General features: G+C 51.8%; 1 protein-coding gene across 7 annotated transcripts in view; it reads right to left on the bottom strand.

The window, feature by feature from the left end:
• LOC138300428 (heparan sulfate glucosamine 3-O-sulfotransferase 1-like) overlaps window positions 1–15,411 on the bottom strand; it is a 734,894-nt gene that overhangs the window by 38,242 nt on the left and 681,241 nt on the right. The gene's annotated exons all lie outside the window — the stretch shown is intronic.

Genomic DNA, 15,411 nt, shown 5'->3' on the forward strand with positions numbered 1-15,411 from the left:
ATTTAACTTGTCACAATTCACCTTGGAAGTAGCAATGTGAGGCCAAATATCCGCTACCTCCCTAATTTTGGTGGGGGGAAACAACACGTTCCCGCAGCATGTAACGACCTTAGTGACCGAAACAACGTAACCTATTTCGGCCCGCATGCCACAACAGTCTTCATTATTGAGGAGGACGTAGCTGCCGTTTGAAAGCACCTGGAACGTGCGTTTAATCAAGGGAACTGGAACTCCCTTCAGATAGCAAGCCAAATTCGCAACCAAGGCATTACACGCCCTATGCAAGGACAGCTGCTTACAAATCATCGAATGGCTGACATTCACTGCCACTAAGAAAGACCTCTTTCATGCCATTGAGACATTTGTACAAGAAGGGAAGCTCCCACACCTCATGAATGTAACTATCTCCCAACTTTTCGTATCTGCCTACCGGAACATGTTTCAAACAAGAAGTGAATTGTAATGTAGAAATAGGCAGATTAATAACCCTGTGTATCAACCACTCAGCTGAGGGAATCTCGGCCATGGTATCTTTCTAACTTTTCAATGTTGAGCATGACGTAAGTCACCTCCTTCTTAGCCATTAGTTGCTGTTGTCATGTTAAATTAAAGGAAAAAAATATTTCCCTGGCACTGATGTGCTGTCACGGAACGCGACTCGCATTCAATGTCTGAAGCATCCAACCCAACTGCATAATGGACCTGGTCTGACTCTGTCCATGATATAAAGAAGACATATCAGATTGTATAATGTCTATAGCAGAAGAAACAATGTTGTTAATTGTATATATCCGGTCGGACAAGGTGTGAATTCCATTATCCACAACAGCTAATGCCTTTTTCATATTTTCCTGATCTATCTGCCTTAACCGGGATGCAGCCTCCTGTTGGGAAAGTTTCCATATTTCATGGTATACCTCATACAAGAAACGCTTCCTACATGGTATCTTTGGGCCTGACAAAAAATCTTGTAAGTCAGTGTCATTAGACAGGAGAGTGAGATGTGTCTTAACTGCATCTAGTGAGGATGATTTTAGCCACTGTTGGCACAACTTTCCCACACTATGGGGGTCATTACAACCCTGGCGGACGGTGTTAAAGCGGCGGTAAGACCGCAAACAGGCCAGCAGAAGAAAAAAGTGAATTATGACCGTGGCGGAAACCGCCAACAAAGACAGCCACTTTAACACTCCGACCGCCACGGCGGTACAGACAAGCAGCGCGGCGGTCACCGCCAACAGACAGGCGGGAGACAAAGTACCGCCCACAGTATTACAACAGGCCAATCCGCCACCTTTTCCGGGGCGGATTCACCGTGGATAAAAACACGGCAGAAACAGCCATTTCAATGGGAAAACGCTCACCTTAACACACTCCACGAGGAAGGAGGGCACCATGGAGCCGGAACTCCAAATACTCCCTGCGATAGTTTTCCTGCTCTTCTACGATCATCAGCAACGCCGGTGCCAAAGACAACGGTGAGTACTGCACCTACGACATAGGGGAGGGGGGAGGCAAAAGTCAGGGACACACACATGCAACACCCCCAACCCCACCCGACCCTCGCACACTACAACACACACACCAATGCATTTCCAAACATCACAGTAACAACCCCCAACCCCCCCAGAAGAATGCAAAGACAAAAGGAAATTAGTTCAACCATTGTAATGTATCAAAACACAGTAAGCTAATATATACAGATATATATACACATTCAAAAAATTATACATCACGATTAGTAGTGCAGGTATGCACCATTCAATGTCCGTGGACCACTGGGCCCTAAATGCATGGGCGAGGCCCACATCAGATACCTAACCAGAAACGGAGAGAACACTGCTGGGGCATCAGATCGAAATACAACAGGCACCTCAGGGGGAAGGGAAGGGGGGGCACCTCAGCCGGATGACTGCACCACGCCAGATCCACGACGGGGCTCCATGCCCATTGATGTATCCTGGGGAGTGCAAAGCCACAGTCTCACAAGTCTTTTCAGTGGGTGGTTTGCCCACTGTACCATCCTGGGGAGTGCAAAGCCACAGTCTCACAAGTCTTTTCAGTGGGTGGTTTGCCCACTGCTTTATCCTGGGGAGTGCAAAGCCACAGTCTCACAAGTCTTTTCAGTGGGTGGTTTGCCCACTGTACCATCCTGGGGAGTGCAAAGCCACAGTCTCACTAGTCTTTTCAGTGGGTGGTTTGCCCACTGTACCATCCTGGGGAGTGCAAAGCCACAGTCTCACAAGTCTTTTCAGTGGGTGGTTTGCCCACTGCTTTATCCTGAGGAGTGCAAAGCCACAGTCTCACAAGTCTTTTCAGTGGGTGGTTTGCCCACTGTACCATCCTGGGGAGTGCAAAGCCACAGTCTCACAAGTCTTTTCAGTGGGTGGTTTGCCCACTGCTTTATCCTGGGGAGTGCAAAGCCACAGTCTCACAAGTCTTTTCAGTGGGTGGTTTGCCCACTGTACCATCCTGGGGAGTGCAAAGCCACAGTCTCACAAGTGGATAACAGTCTCCACTGGTTCTGGAGGGGTACTGGTGCCCAGAGTGCTTCATCCTGTTAAGGACTGGGGTAGTGGATGCTGTTCTCCACTGGTTCTGGAGGGGGACTGGTGCCCAGAGTGCTTCATCCCGTTAGGGACTGAGGTAGTGGATGCTGTTCTCCACTGGTTCTGGAGGGGGACTGGTGCCCAGAGTGCATCACTCTCCCCGTGACGGTCCCAGTTCCGTCACTGCCCCTGCCGCACATGGGCTACCAGGGCTTGATTTTGCAGTGCTTTCCCTGTTCAGCGGTGCTTGCGATGGCGGTCTTTGCCCTGTTCAGCGGTGCTTGACTTTGCAGTTTCTGACCTGTTCAGCGGTGCTTGCCATGGCGGTCTTTGCCCTGTTCAGCGGTGCTTGCCCTGTTCAGCGGTGCTTGCCATGGCGGTCTTTGCCCTGTTCAGCGGTGCTTGACTTTGCTGTCTCTGACCTGTGCAGCAGTGTTTGCCATGGCGGTCCCTGATTGCCCAGCGGGGCTGTGGCTGCCGGGGCCCTGCTGGGCACTGACTCTGGTGGTGGTCTCCTGACCAGTGACGATTGGACTGCCCTCCTGGGCACTAACTCTGGCGGTGGTCTCCTGACCAGTGACGATGGGACTGCCCTCCTGGGCACTGACTCTGGCGGTGGTCTCCTGACCAGTGACAATGGGACTGCCCTCCTGGGCACTGACTCTGGCGGAGGTCTCCTGACCAGTGACGATTGGACTGCCCTCCTGGGCACTGACTCTGGCGGTGGTCTCCTGACCAGTGACGATGGGACTGCCCTCCTGGGCACTGACTCTGGCCGTGGTCTCCTGACCAGTAACGATGGGACTGCCCTCTGGCGGTGGTCTCCTGACCAGTGACGATTGGACTGCCCTCCTGGGCACTGACTCTGGTGGTGGTCTCCTGACCAGTGACGATCGGGCTGGCGGTGGCGCCCTGGGCAGCGGGGATGATGGCGGCCTTCTCCGCCGTGCTGCTCTTCCCAGACTTTGGCGCTTTCTTCTGCCCCTTCCCCACCTTGGGAGGAGTCACAGCTGACTCGACACTCCCCCCGGGACCCTTGTGAGCGGCTTTGCTGGCAGGAGTCTTCCCCCTCTCCAGTCGGGCACTGTCCAACTTCTGGTGCTTCACAGGGGGGGGACTGGCTGTGCTTTGGCTCCATGTCACACTGGCTGCCCTGGAGCCCGGTGCACTCCACATACCTCCAACAGGCACCACTGGTACCGGAGATTTTTTGGCTGAGGTGCTAGTACAGGACCTATGAATTGGAGGGGGGGTGGTGGGAAAGAGGTCAACGTTGCTCAGGAAAAGTTTCTGACGAACACTGGGACGGGTAGCTGGAGGGGGTCTGGGAGTGGAGGAAGAGGAGGTGGTTGTAGGAGGTGTAACTTTTGATGATTTGGGTGCAGGTGCATGTTCTGGAGGCTGTCGTGAGGTGGATGGATGTTGGGTGTCTGTGTGCCCGCGTTTGTGTACTTTGGGAGGGGGCGTCACAGACACACTGGGAGAGGACACAGGGGACGTGTAAATGGTAGTGGGGGTGGTGAGTGCAGATGAGCGGGGTGTGGTGGTGGGTGTGCTGGTGCGAGTCCTAGTGGCTGTAGTGGGAGTGCATGCAGGTGAGAGTGTAGAAGACACTGGGATGGAGGAGGGAGACGACGAGGAGGGGGACACAGTGGAGGCAGTGGATGTTGCTGTGTCTGTATGTGGGTAATGCTTGTGTGAGTGCCTGTGGATGTGTGGTGCCTATGTTTTCCTGAGCTGCCCTTGTGTGTTGAGGTGTGTGCAGGCTGGTCTGATGGTGTGTTTGGGATAGGCAGAGGTACAGGGGATTGGGTCTGGGTGGAGGAAGTTGGAGGAGGGAGCCTAGACACAGGGACAATGGCTGCCATCAGTGCTAAGTCTAGAGATTGCAGGGTTCAATGATGGGCAGCCTGACCAGAATGAATGCCCTCCAGGAATGCATTAGCGTGTTGCAACTCCCTTTCTACACCCTGGATGGCTTTCACAATGGTAGACTGCCCAACAGTGAGTGACCTGAGGAGGTCAATGGCCTCCTCACTGAGGGCAGCAGAGGTGACAGGGGCAGGGGCTGAGGTGCCTGGGGCGAAGGTGATGCCCACCCTCCTGGGTGAGCGGGCACGGGGCGAAGGCTGAGGGGCTGCTGGGAGGGCGGTGCTAGTAGGGGGCGTGGGGGCTGTACCTGTAGAAGTGGGGGGCATAGATGTTGCCGCCACCACAAGGGAGCTCCCATCGGAGGACGAGTCCTTGTCGCTGGTTGTTGATCCGGTGACCGCCGTGAAGCTCCCCTCGCCCTCCGTCCCACTGGTGTATTCTGAGTCGGTGGTGTGGCCCTCCAAGGCTATGTGGGATGAAGCCCCCTCGTGCTCCGGTGCCACTGTACCTCCGCCTGATGATGCTGATGCACAAAAGAACAGGGCGAGCACAAAAAGGGGGGGACGACGACAGAAGGAAGACAGGTTGAGTGCATGGCTTACCGCTACCATTGGCGGACAATACAGACACAGCAGCCCCCTGCACTACGCCGTGCTGTTGGGCTCTACAGATGCAGTTCCTGGGATATGGCCTACATGGCTATGGTGGACATCTGCACATATAGATGACACAGGGGCATGTATACCTGTACTTGGCACTCTACAGAGGTGGGGTGGAGTGGCACATGGCCTGCATTACGGAGGGGCCTAGCCTACGGAACTGGACCTGGCCTAGGGAAACCCACAGCCCTCCTCCCCCACCCAGAACCCTCCACTGCGCGCAAAGTCAGCAGAATGAGAGTGTACTCACCCCATTGTGTCTGCTGTGATGCCCTCAAGCGCCCATCCAACTCAGGGTAGGCCACTGCCAGGATCCGGAACATCAGGGGTGTCATGGTGCGATGGGCACCCCTCCCACGTTGGGAGGCCATCCCCAGCTGAGCCTCCGCCGTCTTCTTGCTCCAGCGGCGAATGTCCTCCCATTTTTTACGGCAGTGGGTGCTCCGTCTCTGGTGGACCCCCAGGGTCCGGACGTCCTTGGCGATGGCACGCCAAATATCCTTCTTCTGGTGGGCGCTGACCTACATGACATGTACAGGGGAAGAATAGAAGTCATTAGTGTAGGAAAGTCCTCCTTTTTTGCCTGATCACCCCCACACCTTTTGGATAGGTACTGGTGGTTACTGACTCTTGGCTGTGCCCTGGGTACTGCTTACCAGTCCCAGGGCCAGTGCTCTGTGTAAAATGGATATGCAAATTAGGCTAATTATAATTGGCTAAGTTAACCTACCTATAAGTCCCTAGTATATGGTAGGGCATGTAGATTTAGGGACCACAGCATAAGTGGTGCACACCTAGGTGCACTGCTGAGGTGCCCAGTGTCATTTTAAAAGCAAGCCTGCCTTGCTGGCTGCTTTTAAATTAAAGTTATATGCAAATTCGACTTTGGAATTAAAGGTACTTCCAAAGTCTTAAACTACCTTATTTTTACATATAAGTCACCCCTAAGGTGTGCCCTATGTGCCCCTAGGGCTGGGTGCCATGTAACTATAAGCAGGGACTTTATAAAAATAGATTTATAAGCCCTGGTGAGGTAAAAACAGCCAAATTCGTTTTTCCCTCATTGAAGTAAATGGCCTTCATAGGCTAGAATGGGCAGACTTTATTTTAAATTTTAAAGTCTCCTTAAATGTTACATACCAAGAATTTGGTATCAAATTAATTGTTGTAATAAGTCCCACAACTTCCAGGTGTTGGATTTAATATAACTTGTTCAGGTAAAAAGTTTAGACTTTACCTAAAAAGTTGCCAATTTCAGCTCTGCATTGTTTTTGCTGATGTGCTCTGATTGGCCAGCCTGCAGAAGCTTCTGCCAGGCTGCCTTGATGAGGTGTGAAGTGGCCTGGCTTCACACAAAGGAATGTGCTTGGGGGAGAGAATCTCCCCTCAGCAGATGGTGAGGCAGGAAGGGGGAGGGCCACCAAACTGGTCTTCAAAGGCAGAGAAGGACATCTGGAGCACCCAGCAACACCCCCACATCCTGCAACCCCAGACAACTAGGTGCCCCCTTGATTAGATTAGGAGAGGGCAGGAGAGGGGTGTGTTTATGATTTTTAGCCACACCAGTGGGTGGGCTCAGCCAGATGTAACCTCCAAAAATCAGATTCAGCCATGTTGGATTTTTAGAGACTCTTGCCTTTTGGGATGGATTTTTGCCACACTTCCCAGGAAGTGGTCATCACAGGGGGATGACCCTGTACCTGATTGGAGGACCAGGACCCCCCTGCTTTTCACCCAGGAGCAAGGATAAAACTGGCAGACCTGCCCCCACACCTCAGATCCCCGCCAACTTTCAAGAAGAAGGAACTTAAGGAGAAGAAGGACTGCCCTGCTGGACCCCTGGCCTGCACCTGGACCCTGCACTCAGAAGGACTGCACCAGCTGCACACTTGGGCTTCACCACAAGAAGGACTTTGCCAGGCTTCAACTGGTTCAAGGAGGGACTCCCTGTTTGCTACAGGTGAAAAATTGCTATCCAGAGTCCCCTGCACCAACTCCTAAAAAAGAGACCAGTTGACCACTGCCCAGTGGCCAAAAAGGAGTTTGCGCCAGGTGCATTCTAGGAGTTGAAGTCCGCACCCCCCAAGGACCATCACAGAACTTCAGGACCCTTGGGGTGAGCTGTGGACACCAAAAGAACCTTAAAAGAACATCTGGGTGAAGCCCCAGAAGTTTGGAAAAGATTTGAGAATTTTTGAAAAAAAGCTCCAGAGAGGGACCGACCCGCCGCGGAAATTCTAGCCGGCTTGCCTCAACCGCGACCCGGCCTGACTTCGTGGTTCGTCCCGGTAAAGAAAAACATCCGAAAAAGAGACTAAGTCCGAACGTAAAAAGTTGACCGGGACCTCCCAGCCATCGTATCCGAGAAGGGCTCCACGGACGTCGGATCAAGATCCAGGTTTACCCCGGTCGAAGGATTTTCATCTAGAAAAAACGACTAAGTCCGAAGGCAGAAATCACCACCGAGGAAACCCACATCGTGTGTCCGGACAAGGGCTCCAGGAGGTCGGATTCAACTGGCAGGTTCGTCCCGGTGAAGAAAAACTTCAAAATAAAGACTAAGTCAGAAGGTAACTTTTTAACCGAGGCCTCCCGCGACTTGTAGCCGAGCAGGGCTCCATCGCGGTCGGCCTGAAACTTTGACTTTGTCCCGGTCCTGGTGCAACCAGATGACCCGATTGGCGCTTTTTGTTTCTAAGCGCTAGAAAAATAATAATACTTTAAAAATTCATATCTCCGGTTCCCCTGAACCAATTATATTCGTTTTTGTGTCAATTTAAAGATAAAAATATAAACTATTTTTATAAATTGGTTTTGGATTTTTAAACTGTTTCCTGTGTTTTATTTAATTACTGTTTTGTGATATTTGAATGCTTTACACACTGTCTCCTAAGTTAAGCCTTGACGCTCGTTGCCAAGCTACCAAGGGTTGAGCTGGGATTAATTTACTGAGACCTAACTGTACCTAGGTGGAGGTTAGTGGCTTGTTGCTGGGTGTAGGTACCTACCTGCCCTTACCAATAACCCATTTTCCAACATTTTTGGTGGCAGCGGTGGGATCCTGTACTTGTGTTCAGTATCACGTTACAGTTAAAGTAAAACAAATTAAAAATCCTTTAAATTGTCTTAGTGCAAAAAAAATTTTTTTTTAATTTTTAATTTTTAATTTTTTATTTTTTTTATTAATTTGGATTAATTTCAATTATTGATTTTTTTTTAATTTTTCTAAATTCTTGTTTCCAATTTTTGCAAAAAGTTTTTGTTGACACAAAACTAGGGAACCATGGAGCTTGATCTGGCTAGCCTACCCACACTGAGAGTAGTCCAGCTTAGGGGGTTGTGTATTGAGAGAGGGTTGCCTGCAACCACTGATCTCAGGAAGCAAATCCTGATTAAATCCCTGACAGCATGGGCTGAGGCCCAAGAGGTAGAGACAGAGGAAGCTCCAGAGGAGGAAGAAAAAGGGGAAGATGCTAACTCTAACCACTCAGGGGAGGGAAGGCATCTGAGCCTAAGTGAGGAAGAGGAAGAACGGTCCTCAGTAGATACAGTCACTAGGGGCAGACCCAAAGCTAGTGGTAGGAAGGGGGTCCCTTCAGGAGGAGAGAACCCATCCATCAGAGAAAGAGAGCTGGAGGCCCAGCTAGCATACATAGCTTTGGAGGCAGAGAAGCTGGCCCTAGAAAAGAAAAAGTGGGCAAGCAAAGAGAAAAGAGATGGTGGCAGAGATAAAGAGGCTGAGGTGTCCCTGGGTGGGGGTTTTGCCCCCAGATTACCCAAAGGGGTGGTTCCTGCCTATGTAGAAGGGGATGACATAGATAAGTGGCTGGGGGCCTTTGAGAGGGCCCTCCATATGAGGAAAGTCAAGCCTCAGTACTGGGGTTCACTTCTTTGGGAGTTAGTTCCCAACTCTGGGAGGGATAGGCTCCTAACCATGAGTGGGGAGGATGCAGACTCATACCCCAGTATGAAGAATTGCTTGACTAAAATGTTTGGTCTGACCCCAGAGCAGTATAGGCTCAAGTTTAGGGACACCCAAAAGACAAGCACCCAGTCCTGGGTGGACTTTGTGGACATTTCAGTAAAGGCACTGGAGGGCTGGATACAGGGCAACAGGGTAAGTACCTTTGAGGGGCTGTACAATTTGATTATGAGGGAGCACCTTCTAACTAATTGTGTCCAAGAGAGGCTCCGCCAGTATCTAGTAGACTCTAGGTTGACCAACCCCAGAGAGCTGGGGGAGGCAGCAGATGACTGGTTAAGAATTAGGGTTAACCAGAAACCCCCAGGGGGTGATCAGAAAAAGGGAGGACATGGTTCTTCTCAGGGGAAGAACCAGGGGAAAGATGATAAAAAGCCCAAAGAGTCCTCACAAGAGTCCCCAAAAACTTCTCAGGGAGGGGGAGCCCCAAGCCAATTCACTTTTAAAGGGAAAGGGTATCAGGGAAAGAATTATGATCCTGCTAAAGCAGGAAGGTTTCAGGAGCTTGCTAAGGCCGGCAAGTGTTTTGATTGTCATCAACCTGGACATAAAAGAGGAGATGCTATCTGCTCCAAGAAGCCCCCCACTGGTGGGCAATCCCAGGGGATTGCTAGTGTAGGGTTGGGGGTAGAAGTTGGCCCAGGGGTGGAATCAGGGTACACTGAGGTCACCTTAGTATCCGTGGGTGGGGTGGACATTGCAACTATGGCCACCTTACCTCCCATCATGGAGAGGTATAGGCAGAGGCCTAAAGTCAATGGGACTGAAGTGGAAGCTCTGAGAGATACAGGAGCCAGTGTGACAATGGTCACAGAAAAGCTGGTTTCTCCAGGGCAGGTCTTACCTGGTGTCTTCCACCAGGTGACTTATGCAGATAGCAGAACCAAACTCCATCCCATGGCTATGGTGAGTCTGGAATGGGGAGGTGTGACTGGCACTAAGAAGGTAGCTGTAGCTCCTGCCCTCCCAGTAGATTGTCTGCTGGGAAATCATCTTGAAGCATCTGAATGGTCAGAAGTGGAGAGAAGGGTCCATGCACAGATGCTGGACCTCCCTGAATGGGTGTGTGCTGTGACCAGGTCACAGGCAGCACAACAGGGAAATGCTGGACACTTGGGCCCTCATTCTGACCTTGGCGGTCTTTTCGCAAGACCGCCGAGTTACCGCCGCGGTGAAGACCGCCGACCGCGGCGGTATGCCGCTGTGCGCATTCTGACCGCTGGGAGCGTTCCGCCGGAAAACCGCCAGCAGCCACACTGGCGGTCGGCGGGAAAGTGGAGACTGGTCAACCTCCACCGCCACGCCAGCAGAACACCGCCCACAGAATTACGACCCACATTTCTGTGTGGCGGTCTTCTGTTGGCGGTCTTCTGTTGGCGGTCACCTCCCCATGGCTCCTGTCACCTCCCGGAGGACCAACGCACAAGGTAAGTTGACCGTCCGTGAGGGGAGGGGGTGGGGGGGTGTTGTGTGATGTGGGCGTGCATGGGGGTGTGCGTGTGAGTGTGTAGAGGGGGTGTGTGAGTGCGTGTATGCGGGCGGGGGGTGCTGCTGTGTCTATGGGTAATGTGTGCTGTTCGGCAGGTGCGCATGTCTGCATGTATGTGTGCGGGTATGTGTCCCCGTTGTGTATGTGTGTGTAGGGGGTGTGTATATGTGCATGTTGGGGGTGTGTGCATGTCGGGGTGCATGTATGTGCATGTCGGGGTGGGGGTGGGGAGGGGGTTCGTACCACCTCTGGGGGGTGGCAGGGGGGTGGAGGGTGTGGGGGGAGGACTCGGGTGGGTAGTGGGGGGTGGGGGAGACCCCTATCAGTGCCAGGGAAGGAATTCCCTGGCCCCGATAGTGCTTACCGCCATGGTTCGCACGGCGGTTCCCGCCCGCAAGAAACCGCGGCGGTAGGCAGGGTCATAATACCGTTGGCGGTCTTGGGACGACCGCCGGGCCGGAGTGCGCAAACTCCAGCCCGGCGGTCATGACCGCCGTGGCGGTCGGAGTGGAGAAGTGGCGGTCGGTCGCGGCGGGGACCGCCGCGGTCAGAATGCCATTTTTAATACCGCCGGTCTGTTCGCGGTCCGACCGCCGTCTCTCCGCCAACCGCCAGGGTCAGAATGAGGGCCTTGGACCCTGGAACAATGGGCCAAGCCTCCAAGAAAAAGAGAAAGGGCACTGGGTCTGGGTTGCCAGCCCCAACAAGTACAGAGGGTCAGGAAGAATCCAACCCTGAGGGGGAGGATCTGAACTCTGAGGGAGGGACACTTTCACTGCAAACTATGCCTGATTTGGCAGAACTGCAAGGGGCAGGTGGGCCCACCAGAGAAGATTTGTGCCAGGGACAAAGAGAGTGTCCCACTCTTGAGGGCCTTAGGCAGACTGCTGCCAGGCAAGAACAAGGGGATACCAGTGGGTCCCACAAGGTTTACTGGGAGGATGGAGTTCTCTACACTGAGGCAAGGGCCCTCAACCCAGGGGCTACTAGGAGAGTAGTGGTCCCCCAGAAGTATAAAGAATTCCTCCTTACCTTAAGCCATGATATCCCCTTAGCTGGACATTTGGGACAGACCAAGACCTGGAACAGGCTGGTCAACCATTTTTATTGGCCCCAAATGTCAGAAAAAGTCAGGGAGTTTTGCAGCTCCTGTGTCACCTGTCAAGCCAGTGGCAAGACAGGAGGCAAACCAAAGGCTCCCCTGATACCACTGCCAGTGGTTGGGACTCCCTTTGAGCGGGTGGGGATTGACATTGTTGGTCCCCTAGACCCACCAACTGCTTCAGGTAACAGGTACATTGTGGTGGTACTGGACCATGCCACCAGGTACCCTGAGGCAATACCCCTCCGGACAGTCACTGCTCCCACAGTGGCTAGGGCCCTACTTGGTGTGTTCACCAGAGTGGGATTCCCAAAGGAGGTGGTCTCAGATAGGGGCACAAACTTTATGTCAGCCTATCTGAAAGCCATGTGGGATGAGTGTGGTGTTACTTATAAGTTCACCACCCCCTACCACCCACAGACCAATGGTCTTGTGGAAAGATTTAATAAGACCCTGAAGGGCATGATCATGGGTTTGTCTGACAAACTCAGGAGGAGATGGGATGTCCTCCTCCCTTGCCTGCTGTTTGCCTACAGAGAGGTGCCACAGAAGGGGGTTGGATTCAGCCCCTTTGAGTTACTGTTTGGGCACCCTGTAAGAGGCCCATTGTGCTTGGTGAGAGAGTCTTGGGAAAAGCCTCTCAAAGAATCCAAGGAGAATGTGCTAGATTATGTACTGGGCCTGCGGTCACGCATGGGCGAGTATATGAAGAAGGCAAGCAGAAACCTGGAGGCCAGCCAGGAGCTCATGAAGCTCTGGCATGATTAAAAGGCTACCATGCCTGAGTATCACCCAGGAAAGCTGGTGTGGGTTTTGGAGCCTATGGCTCCTAGGGCACTTCAGGCCAAATGGACTGGGCCCTATCCAATTCTGGAGAAAAAAGGTGAGGTCACCTACTTGGTGGACCTTGGCACCCCCAGGAATCCTCACAGGATCCTGCATGTAAACAGGATGAAACCCCACCAGGACAGGGCAGACATGACCATGCTAATGGTCACTGATGAAGGGAAGGAGGAGGAGGGTGAACCTCTGCCAGACCTCCTATCCTCAAAGGCAAAAGATGGGTCAGTGGAGGGAGTGGTACTCTCTCCCAAATTGACAGACCAGCAACAAAAAGACTGTAAGCAAGTTTTGGGACAGTTTGCTAGTCTGTTCTCCCTGACCCCAGGACTCACCAATTGGTGTGTCCATGATGTTGACACTGGTGACAGCTTGCCTGTCAAGAACAAGCTGTACAGGCTGTCTGACCAGGTCAAGGCCAACATCAAAGCTGAAGTGGCTAAGATGTTGGACCTCAAGGTAATTGAGCCCTCTGATAGTCCTTGGTCCAGTCCAGTGGTACTGGTGCCCAAAGCTAATCCCCAAGGTGGGAAGAAAGAATAGAGATTCTGTGTGGACTACAGAGGTCTAAACGCAGTCACTAGGACTGATGCTCACCCCATACCTAGAGCTGATGAGCTCATTGACAGGTTGGGGGCTGCCAAATTCCTGAGCACATTTGATCTGACCTCAGGATATTGGCAGATTGCCTTAAATCCAAGAGCTAAGGAGAGGTCAGCATTTTCCACACCAGAGGGCCACTTTCAGTTCAAGGTGATGCCCTTTGGCATGAAAAATGCTCCTGCCACCTTCCAACGGTTGGTGAACAGAGTCCTATCTGGGTTGGAATCTTTCAGTGCAGCTTATCTGGATGATATAGCTGTATTTAGTTCCACCTGGAGGGACCACCTGGTCCACCTGAAGGAAGTGCTTCAGGCCCTGCTTCAAGCAGGCCTGACTATCAAGGCAAGCAAGTGCCAGATAGGGCAAAGCTCTGTTGTGTACCTGGGCCACCTTGTTGGTGGAGGCCATGTACAACCTCTCCAGCCCAAGATCCAGACTATTCTCGATTGGGAGGCTCCAAAAACCCAGACTCAGGTCAGGGCCTTTCTTGGCCTGACTGGGTACTACAGGAGGTTTGTTCAGAATGTTGGGACCATAGTGGCCCCTCTGACTGAGCTTACCTTCAAGAAACAGCCCAAGAAGGTCATTTGGACCCCAGAGTGTCAGAAAGCTTTTGACACCCTAAAACAGGCTATGTGTTCAGCACCAGTGTTACTGGCCCCTGACTATAGCAAGGAGTTTGTAGTGCAAACAGATGCTTCAGAGGAAGGGATTGGGGCAGTGTTAGCACAAGTTAATGAAGAGGGCCATGATCACCCAGTTGCCTTCATCAGCAGGCGACTACTCCCCAGAGAGAAAAAATGGAGTGCCATTGAGAGGGAGGCCTTTGCTGTGGTCTGGTCCCTGAAGAAGTTGAGGCCGTACTTGTTTGGCACTCACTTCCGTGTACAAACTGACCACAGACCTCTCAGGTGGTTGATGCAGATGAGGGGGGAGAACCCAAAACTGTTAAGGTGGTCCATTTCCCTACAGGGGATGGACTTCACAGTGGAGCACAGACCTGGGACTGCTCATGCCAATGCAGATGGCCTTTCCAGGTTTTTCCACTTAGCTGATGAGGACTACCAGGGTGTAGGTTAGTACCCATCACCTTTCATCTGGGGGGGGGGCAGTGTAGGAAAGTCCTCCTTTTTTGCCTGATCACCCCCACACCTTTTGGATAGGTACTGGTGGTTACTGACTCTTGGCTGTGCCCTGGGTACTGCTTACCAGTCCCAGGGCCAGTGCTCTGTGTAAAATGGATATGCAAATTAGGCTAATTATAATTGGCTAAGTTAACCTACCTATAAGTCCCTAGTATATGGTAGGGCATGTAGGTTTAGGGACCACAGCATAAGTGGTGCACACCTAGGTGCACTGCTGAGGTGCCCAGTGTCATTTTAAAAGCAAGCCTGCCTTTGCTGGCTGCTTTTAAATTAAAGTTATATGCAAATTCGACTTTGGAATTAAAGGTACTTCCAAAGTCTTAAACTACCTTATTTTTACATATAAGTCACCCCTAAGGTGTGCCCTATGTGCCCCTAGGGCTGGGTGCCATGTAACTATAAGCAGGGACTTTATAAAAATAGATTTATAAGCCCTGGTGAGGTAAAAACAGCCAAATTCGTTTTTCCCTCATTGAAGTAAATGGCCTTCATAGGCTAGAATGGGCAGACTTTATTTTAAATTTTAAAGTCTCCTTAAATGTTACATACCAAGAATTTGGTATCAAATTAATTGTTGTAATAAGTCCCACAACTTCCAGTTGTTGGATTTAATATAAATGGTTCAGGTAAAAAGTTTAGACTTTACCTAAAAAGTTGCCAATTTCAGCTCTGCATTGTTTTTGCTGCTGTGCTCTGATTGGCCAGCCTGCAGCAGCTTCTGCCAGGCTGCCTTGATGAGGTGTGAAGTGGCCTGGCTTCACACAAAGGAATGTGCTTGGGGGAGAGAATCTCCCCTCAGCAGATGGTGAGGCAGGAAGGGGGAGGGCTGCCAAACTGGTCTTCAAAGGCAGAGAAGGACATCTGGAGCACCCAGCAACACCCCCACATCCTGCAACCCCAGACAACTAGGTGCCCCCTTGATTAGATTAGGAGAGGGCAGGAGAGGGGTGTGTTTATGATATTTAGCCACACCAGTGGGTGGGCTCAGCCAGATGTAACCTCCAAAAATCAGATTCAGCCATGTTGGATTTTTAGAGACTGTTGCCTTTTGGGATGGATTTTTGCCACACTTCCCAGGAAGTGGTCATCACAGGGGGACGACCCTGTACCTGATTGGAGGACCAGGACCCCCCTGCTTTTCACCCAGGAGCAAGGATAAAACTGGCAGAC

This window comes from Pleurodeles waltl, chromosome 6 (assembly GCF_031143425.1).
Source record: "Pleurodeles waltl isolate 20211129_DDA chromosome 6, aPleWal1.hap1.20221129, whole genome shotgun sequence".
NCBI lineage: Eukaryota > Metazoa > Chordata > Amphibia > Caudata > Salamandridae > Pleurodeles > Pleurodeles waltl.